We start from the raw sequence: 9,814 nt of genomic DNA, 5'->3' as shown, positions 1-9,814 counted from the left end.
TCTCCCAGATAATGCTGTCATATAGGTGCCCCACTACCTCTGGGGCCAGCCTTGAGGACTTGGGATTGAATTCTGTCAGAAACTCAAGCATGGAATTTGAGTTTTCAGTGCTTCAGTTTTGTGATCTGGGAAATGGTATGGAGAATAGTGATGAATTTAGAAGAAGATGTGTATGTGGGGATGGGTTGGGTGAGGAAAAAACTCTTAATGTTTTTCTGTTTATCTGTAGATTGATGCTGCACACAGGCACTGATGTCCTTGAGTCACTAGCCCCTTCTTGTCATGCTAGGGGTCATAGACTGCCAAAGAACCTTTTAAAAATTTAATTCCTTTTAAAAAAGAACTTTTAAAAGTGCAATTTTTTGTGAGAATTAAACTGTTAATGGGCACAACCTAGAATCACTTGAGAAAAGAGTCTCTATGAGGAGTTGTGTACATACAGTTGGCTTGTTAACTGGTGTGGACTCAGTTTCCTGTGGGTGGAAACATTCCCTAGGCAGGGGGTCCTAGTTACAGTGTGGAGAATTCAATGAGTACAGCAAGAATTGAGCACCCATGCGTTTAATTCTTTCCATTCTGTGGATGTGATGTGAGTAGCTATTTGAAGTTCCTACCTTGCCTTCACAATGGACAGCCACCTGGAATCATAAGCTTTCTTTCTCCCTTTCTTCCCTTAGTTGCTTCTTTTTTTAAAGAATAGTTAAACTACAGCAATATAAATGGAACTAGAACACATTTATTTGTACATATGTGGGTGTGTGCATGTGTTCCATGGTGGTCTGTGAATGTCAGGAAAAAATGTTTGGGAGTCAACTTCCTCCTTCTACCATTTGGATCCTAGGGGGTAAGTTTTGTGTGTGTGGGGAGGATATTTCTGTGCACTGTGTATTCAAATGGTGATTTCTTTTTAAAGATTTATTTATTTATTTATTATATGTAAGTACACTGTAACTGTCTTCAGACATCCCAGAATAAGGCATCAGATCTCATTACGGACAGCTGTGAGCCACCATGTGGTTGCTGGGATTTGAACTCAGGACCTTTGGAAGAGCAGTCAGTGTTCTTAACCGCTGATCCATCTCTCCAGCCCTCAAATGATGATTTCTGTACCTACAGATCTGGTGGTTGTCAGACCTTAGTATTGTTATTAACATGATGCATTTCCTGATTTTGTATCAAAATTCCTCAGTATCTTGTAAACCATTGTTTTTCACCATCTTCTGACTAGTTAAAATAAAGACCTGAAAAGCCTATAGTTGAACAAGAGAGGAAAAGTCAGGACTTCTGAGTCCAGAGAGAGGGAGAGAGATTCAGGTGGGACCAGGGGAGATACGGATGAAGAAGAGGTGCCAGGACCAGAGACTAAGATGGCCGGTAATGGGTCACATGGCTGGGAAGTAGGCCAGACCTGGGCTATTGGGTTAGAATAGCTCAGAATCTGCCCAGATATAGGGCTTGAAGCTTTTAATAAATATAAAGATCTCTGTGTCATTATTGGGGAACAAGGGAGGGCATAGAAACTCCCCTTACTTTAACAGCAAGTGCCTTCAATCACTGAACAATCTTGCTGGCCCCTGTTTATTTTTGAGACAGGTTTTATGTAGTCCAGGCTGGCCTCCAACCTGTGATATAGTTAAGAATGACTTTAAATTGATCCTTTTGCCTCCACCTTCTCAATGCTGAGATGACAGATGTACACTATCGGGTGTGCTTTATGTGGGCCTAGGGATGGAATCCAGGGCTTGATGCATGGTAGGTAAGCAAGCACTCTGCCAGCTGAGAGCTACAGTCCAAGCACCACTCAAGGTACCTTTCCTCCTCCTCCTCCTCCTCCCTCTCCTCCTCCTCCTCCTCCTCCGCCTCTTCTTCTTCTTCTTCTTCTTCTTCTTCTTCTTCGTCTTCTTCTTCTTCTTCTTCTTCTTCTTCTTCTCCTCCTCCTCCTCCTCCTCCTCTTCCTCCTCCTCATTTTTTTGAACTTGTGCCATTATTATATAAGTTCCAATTGAAATGGAATGCATTATAATTTTTTATTAGTCATTTTACTAGTTTACATTTCAAATGATATCCCCTTCCATATTACCCTTCCACAAACCCCTCATCCCATCCCCTCAAGGTACCTTTTAAATGCATGTTACCCTACTATCCAAACTACTATTTGGAAACATACCCTTGGTTAGATAAAATTCTGACTAATTTGACTTGTCTGTGTGTGTGTGTGTGTGTGTGTGTGTGTGTGTGTGTGCGTGTGTGTGTGTGTATGTGAGATATGTGTATGTGTGTGTATATATACATATGAGTATGTGTGTGTGAGATATGTATGCATGTGTGCTATGTGTGTGTCTCAGTTAGGGTTTATATTGCTGTGAAGAGACACCATAACCAATGACAACATTTAATTAGAGCTGGCTTACAGGTTCAGAGGGTCAGTCCATTACCATCATGGCAAGAAGCATGGCAATATCCAGGCAGACATGGTGCTGGAGAAGAAGCTGAGAGTTCTACATCTTAATCCTACTCCAGCCAGGAGAGATTGTTTTCCAGGCAACTAGGAGGAGGGTCTTAAAGCCCACCCCCACAGTGACACACTTCCTCCAACAAGGCCACGCCTCCTAATAGTGCCATTCCCTGGGCCAAGAATATTCTAACTACCACAGTGTATGTGTATATGTATGCTGGGGATGTTGGAGTAGAGGACTTGTGTGAGTTTTGGGAGAGAGAAGGAACTGGGGTTTTTCTGCCTGGGAAAAGCTCAGAGTTGGGTTTCAAAGGTGCATTTTTTTTTTCTTCCTGTGTTTCATTGGAAATCAGGTCTTCCCATACTGGTAGGCAAATGCTCTGCTAGTAAACCAGGTGTGCTGGTAATCACCTACTTTCTCAGCTCTATAATTTCAACAGAGGCAAGAGTAATAGTCATCATAAGCTCCAGGCCAGGTTAGTCTTCATAGTATCACCTTGTCTTTAAAAAAAGAAAAATGATGAGGCTGGGTGTGGTGGTGCACACCTTTAATCTTAGCACTTGGCTAGACAGAGGCAGGCATATCTGTGAGTTCAAGGTCAGCCCTCAAATCTTGGGGTCCCACATGGTAGAAGGAGAGAAATGAATCCTGAAAGTTGTCTAACCTCCACATATGACTCATGGCATGCACGGGCTCCTCCCCCCCCCAAAAGATGTTTAAAAAGTGAGTTTCATTGTATGTAAATTATACTTCAATAATGCCAGTTAAAAATAGAATTCCCAGCTGGGCAGTGGTGGTGTACGCCTTTAATCCCAGCACTTGGGAGGCAGAGGCAGGTGGATTTCTGAGTTCGAGGCCAGCCTGGTCTACAGAGTGAGTTCCAGGACAGCCAGGACAATACAGAGAAACCCTGTCTCGAAAAACCGGAAAAAAAAATAATTCCAGAGAGAGAGAGACAGCACAGAGAGAGAGAGAGAGAGAGAGAGAGAGAGAGAGAGAGAGAGAGAGAGAGAGATTTATTAAAAATTTGGAGGCCAGGCATGGTGGTGAAAGGAAAATTAAGTTTGAGGCCTGTGCTGGCTAATAAGAAATTTCCAAATAGGCCTGAACAAAAGCAAGCAAGCTGTTAGACATCCTGGGAACTAGCAGGCCAAAAAGAGATAAACCATAAAAATAAGAAAAAACATGCAAGGATATGTCTGGGCAAATGACCCAACTGAGTAATGGGTCATCTAGTCCTCTTAGATATGGTTTGAGGTCAGCCAGATGCTCTGTTGACTCAGATTAGCACCACCCTTAGGAATTCCTGCTCTGATCTGCAGGAACTACATTTAAAATAGCCAATCATGTATAGCCACACCAATTCCTTTGTTTCCCCAGACCTTTCTTCCTATATAAACCCCTAACCCCTGAGCCTGGTTGTCGATTCCTCTGTCTCTTGCATGAGATACGTGTCGATCCGGAGCTCCATTATTAAACTGCCTCATGTGTTTACATCAAGACGGTCTCTCGTGATTCCTTGGGTGCATGTCCCCCTGAGATTTGAGTGGGGGTCTCCCCACAGGGGTCTTTTAGTGGCATGTGTTTTTAATCCCAGAATTCAGGAAGCAAAAGTAGGTGGCTCTTTGTGAGTTTGATACCAGTCCTGTCTACATAGAGTGTTTCAGGCCAGCCAGAGCTATTGCTGAGATCCTGCCTAAAAAAGTAAAAGTTGAAGTTATTACAAACACTGAAGCAGTTTGGATGGGTTCCTATTCACAAAAGCAATTCCAGCCAATTGCTGGGAATGCAGGCTTTGGAGGGCAGATCACAGAGCAGGAAGTCGAACAGATCATCAGTAGGGATGCCTACCTAGCATGCATGAAGTTCTGTGCTTCTTGAGTCTCTGAATCCCTTAAAGGAAGGTATACAAAGAGTTGAAGCCATGATATATAGAGGATAGCATAGCTAGGAACAGAGGAGTGGTGACATGGCTCAGGTGCTAAAGGCGCTTACCACCAAGACTGAGGACTGAGTTCAATCCCTGTGATGGAAGAAGGAGAGATGCAACTCCTGCGTGCTCACTCACAACAAATAAATGCAACAGGAACAGAGGTCTGTCCTCTCTCATTTGTGTTCAGCTGTGCATGCTGCCTGTGTTTAGAGACATGACAACAGAGCGGCCTTGTCTCATCTTGCTCTTCCAAGGTCACAAAGTGGCCTTGTCTAATGTGGGTGTTCTTTGTTGGGGAGGAGGACTTTGGCTGTGGAACAGCAGTGACTGCCAGACCAGTGGCTGGCAACTCCAAGGTCAGCTAGGAAGACTAGGGCTTAAGTATTTTTCAACAGTCAAATCAAGTTCAGCCTTCACCAGCTGGTAAGAATGCGGCCTGCAAATTGCGAAGCTGTGTCTCAGTGTTTCTTGGAGAATGGAGTCAGGAGTGCTGCAGAGAGCCTGGCCGTATGCAGGGGGTTCAGAGAAAAATATCATGAAAACACAAGTCATTGGGAAGAGCATATTCCAGGGATCTTGCTGGGTATGATTGTGCTCATCTGGAATTTGTGAAATAGAAGCAGAAGGATTGCTGCAAGCTTGAGGCCAACCTGGACTATTGAGTGAGCTTCAGGTCATTCAGAGCTACAGAGTAAAACCTTTTCTCAAATAAGCAAACCACCAAATAAATAAAATAAAATAAAATCCCAGAGTCGAGTGTTGTACGTTGTACAAACTTATCATCCCTGTGCTTAGGAAGTAGGGAGGAGATGATGTCTCAAGGTGGTTCAAGGCCATCCTGTGATATATAACAAGTTCTGATATAGCTTGACTCGGAGGCTGGGGAGGCGACTCAGTTAGTAAAGGGTTGGCTATGCAAGCATAAGGATCCAAGCTCAATGCTCTGAACTTGTATTTAGAAGCAGGGTAAGGTGGCGTGATTATAATTCCAGCACCAGGGAGACAAAGACAGATGGATCATTGGGACTTGATGACAAGCCAGCCTAGCCAAATTGGTGAGTTCCAGGCCAGTGAAAGACCCTACCTCAAAAATAAAGTGGAAGACATTGCCATCTAGGCTCTACATGCATGTGCACATGTGCACCCCCACTCGCAGGAGCTCAGCCTATGAAACAGTGATGGGGGAGAATAAAGGTGTAAGGAATATTCAGAAGGTGTGATCAGGAAGGCCCCTTAAGATGAAAACATTTAGGCAGGGTCCTGAGAATCATGTTTGCAAGATGAACATAGGTTACAGTGATACCCCGTTTCAAACATGAAAATGGGAAAGAATAAGAAAATATGGACAGGAGGTGAGGTAGGGAGCCATCTAGGTAGTTAGAAGGAAAGCGTTCCAGGCAGAGGGAACAACTGTGCAAAGGCCCTGAGGCAGATGTTTCATTTGAAGGAACAGGAGGGATGTGGTCAGAAGCAGGGAGAAGAGGAGGGAGAACAATAGAGGTTGAAATAGACGGGAAATATCTTTCAAAAATGAATCAATTATTCATGTAGGAAAATGCAACATAAGGACTAGAGAGAGAGAGAGATTGCAAAGACACCGGTGAGGCTTCAGTCCTAGTGCCGTGTGGATGGAGATGTAAAGGAAAACAGGCAATTCCTCAGAAAGTTAAATTTAGAGAGAATTTCTTATGTACTGTATGGAGGCATCACCTGTCAATAAAAAGCCGATTGGCCAATGAGCTGAGACAGGAAATAGGAGGTGGAAAATTTGGCAGAAAGAAAGGGATTCTGGGATAGAGTGAGGTACAGGAGAGAATTTGCCCTGAACTCTTGAGAAGACAGTCTCATGAACCTGAGGAAAGGTAACTATCCCCGTGGCAGGACTTAGAGTATAGAATAAACGAGACAATTGAGTTATAAGCTAGTGGAAACAAGCCAATGCTATTGGCCTAGGTATTCATTCATATATAAGAGGTCTCATAGTCACTATTTCAGGGAACTTGGACATGGATGGAAAAGCTCAAGGTTACAGTTAGGAGTGAGGAGGCTCAGCAAGGAAAGATGCCCGTTGAAGACCTGAGCTTGCACCCACCTGGCTCCTCAAAGTTGTCCTCTGATTGGCACACATGTTCACATGTAAATATCAAACATGTGTACATATCTACATATTGCATGCACATACACATACATTAAATAAATTGTAAAATCAGTTTTTGAAAATTAAACAGAGTTTGGGGTGTAACTCAGTGATAGAGCATTTGTCTACCAAGTGCAAGGCCCCAGGTTCTACCCCCAGCAACACACACACACACACACACACACACACACACACACACACACACAAACAAACACAGAAACTGCCTCTGGTGGTGTCTGTTTGTAATCTCAGTGCTAGGGAAGCAGAGACAGGAAGATCCCTGGGGCTGGCAAACATTGCTGAATTAGAGTGCTCTGGGTAACATAAGAGACTTGTCTCAAAATTAAGTGGAGAGCAACTGAGGAAGACACCTGAGGTCTACCTTGGGCCTCCATATGCTAATTTTCAGACACACACACACAACAACCACCACCACCACCTATCGCCACCCCCTCAAAAAAAAAATGAAGAGAAAGGAAATAATCACCACATGAGTCCATTCCATGCATGGGATTGTGTGGCGGTTTGAATATGCTTGACCCATGGGAAGTGGCACTATTAGGAGGTGTGGCCCTATTGGAGGAGGTATGGCCTCGTTAGAGGAAACATGTCACTGTGGAGGTGGGGCTTTGAGGTCTCTCATGTATATGTTCAAGTCTGGCCACTGTGATCCAGAACCTCCTCCTGACTGCCTTCAGATCTAGATGTAGAACTCTCAGTTCTTCCAGTACCATGTCTGCCTGCATGCTGCCACACTTCCCACTATGATGATAATAGACTGAATCTCTGAAGCTAGCTCTGTAAACTAGCTCCAACTAAATGGTTTCCTTATAAGAGTTGCCTTGGTCTTCTCTTTTCACAGCAATGAAACCCTAACTAAGACAAATTGAAACCAGGGACTTGAACAAGTGCATGTTCTTGAGTGTTCTTAACATCTTTATTCATAAGAGTCAAAAGATGGACAGTGCCCAGATGTCCAACAATAGGTGACTGGATAAACACATTTTGGTCTATCAAGTGGAATATTACTCCCCTCCAGAAGAGATGGAATTATGATACACATTATCATGTTAACAGACCTAAAAAAAGATATTAGCAAAAGAAGTATATATATATGTATATATATATATATATGTATATATGTGTGTGTGTGTGTGTGTATGTATATGTATATGTATATATGCTTTCCAGTATTGTAACAAAATACAATTAACTTATTAGAGGGAAAGAGTTATTTTAGTTTATGGTCTTGGGAGGCTTCAGTCTATAACTTCTTGGTTTTACAGCTTGGGCTTGGGGTTCAGTACATCATGGCCGGAGTTTCCATGATTTCCAGGAAGCAAAGGGAGACAGAAAGAGTCCTGGATACCAATATTTCTTTCCAGGGCACTTTCCCAATGATCGAATCTTCTTTCACTTCCTTCACCTTTTTTTTTTTTTTTTTTTAAAGATTTATTTATTTATGTAAGTACACTGTTGCTATTTTCAGACAAACCAGAGGAGGGCATCAGATCTCATTACAGATGGTTGTGAGCCACTATGTGGCTGCTGGGATTTGAACTCAGGACCTTTGGAAGAGCAGTCAGTGCTCTTAACTGCTGAGCCATCTCTCTAGCCACACCTCCTTTTTTTTTTTTTTTTAAATGGGAGAGGTAGACACTTTTTAAAAAAAGATGTATTTATTTTATTAATATGAGTATACTGTAGCTGACTTCAACACACCAGATGAGGGGACTGCATCCTATTACAGATGGTTGTGAACCACCATGTGGTTGCTGGGAATTGAACTCAGGACCTCTGGAAGAGCAGTCAGTTCTCTTTAACCACTGAACCACCTCTCCAGCCTGCTCCCTTCATCTTTTAAAGCAGTGGTTCTCAACCTGTAGGTGGCAACTCCCACAGGGCTCCCATATCAGGTATCCTACATATCAGATATTTACCTTATAATTTATAACAGTAGCAAAAAGGGTCACCACAGCATGAGGAACTGTATTAAAGGGTTGCAGTATTAGAATGGCTGAGAACCACTCTTATAGAAACAGACAAGGGCTGAAGAGATGGCCAAAGAGTTAATTAAGCACAATGCCTCCTCCAGAGGACCAAAGTTCGTTTGTCTGCTCCTACATCACCAGGCATAGCAGTCTGTAACTCTAGCTTTGGGGGATTCAGTGCTTCTGCTCTCTGAGGCCACCCATACACTCTGTCTTGAGAGCATATGCTCACACGAGCACACATCATGTGCATGCGCATATACATACGCACACACAAAGAGCTGATGGGGAGAGGACACTGTCTGAATAGCTAGGCTGCCTACCAGTTGAGCAGGAAGCTCTGGGCATGCAGCTTTCCCAATCATCCTCCTGTCTGGGGTGGCTTTTCAGGGACTTTTGCATCGCCTTGCTCCTGTAAGAAACCTCAGTGAACTCACTGCTTCACCACATTATACTTGAGTGAAATCATTCCTTTGCTCGATTCTGGGTCTTTCCTTTTCTAACTGAGCTATATCCCCACCCTCCTCCTCAATAAGCTTTACTACCTAACCTTTATCTAGCCTTTCCTTTATCCACCTACTCATGACTCACCACCCTGAGAGACTTTTCTTTGTCACTTCAAGAATACTGTTCTCTGTGTGTGGGGGTGGTGGTGGTTATGAATGTGGCTGAGTAGGTAGGACATCAGCTTGGCATGCAGAAAGCTCTGGGTTCCATCCTGGCACTGCACAAACAGGACTTGGTGGCACACACCTGTCATGCCAGCACTTCTGAGCTGGATGCAGGAGGATCAGGAGTCCAAGGCTAGTCTTGGCTACAAATTAATTCAATTGGAGTCCAGCCTGGACTACATAAGATCCTGTTTCAAAACAAATATTCAAAATACTCGTGTCTTCTGTCCTCCAAACAAAACAACAAAACAAAACAAAACGAAAACACAGCTAGTTAAGGTGAATCTTCTTGGTGCCGTGTCCAGGTAGATTGGTAGATAAGCAATCAACTTCTGTCCTTCCTAGAAGGAAGAGTGGACGAGAACTTAGAATATTTTGTAGTTGTTTTTACACACACAGACACAGACAGACAGACAGACAGACACACACACACACCACACCACACCACACTGTAACTGTGGAGGTCAGAGAACAGGTTGCCCAGAGTCCGTTCTTCCTTTTGACTATGCCGGCCCCAGGGACAGAACTCATGTCTTCAGGCTCGAGCTACATGAGCCTCTACCAATTGGGCCATCCTGCTGGCCCAGAGCTCCCTATGTAGATCTGGCTGGCTTCGAACTCACTGA

General features: G+C 43.6%; 1 long non-coding RNA gene across 1 annotated transcript; it reads left to right on the top strand.

Moving 5' to 3' along the window:
* Nucleotides 1-48: 48 nt before the first annotated feature.
* Nucleotides 49-399, top strand: LOC116071080. The gene is made up of 2 exons (XR_004110700.1): nt 49-135; nt 230-399. It is a non-coding gene; the product is annotated as an uncharacterized LOC116071080 (long non-coding RNA).
* Nucleotides 400-9,814: the final 9,415 nt, after the last annotated feature.

Source organism: Mastomys coucha, unplaced genomic scaffold, assembly GCF_008632895.1.
Source record: "Mastomys coucha isolate ucsf_1 unplaced genomic scaffold, UCSF_Mcou_1 pScaffold22, whole genome shotgun sequence".
Taxonomy (NCBI): domain Eukaryota; kingdom Metazoa; phylum Chordata; class Mammalia; order Rodentia; family Muridae; genus Mastomys; species Mastomys coucha.
This window is presented reverse-complemented; position numbering and strand designations above follow the sequence as displayed.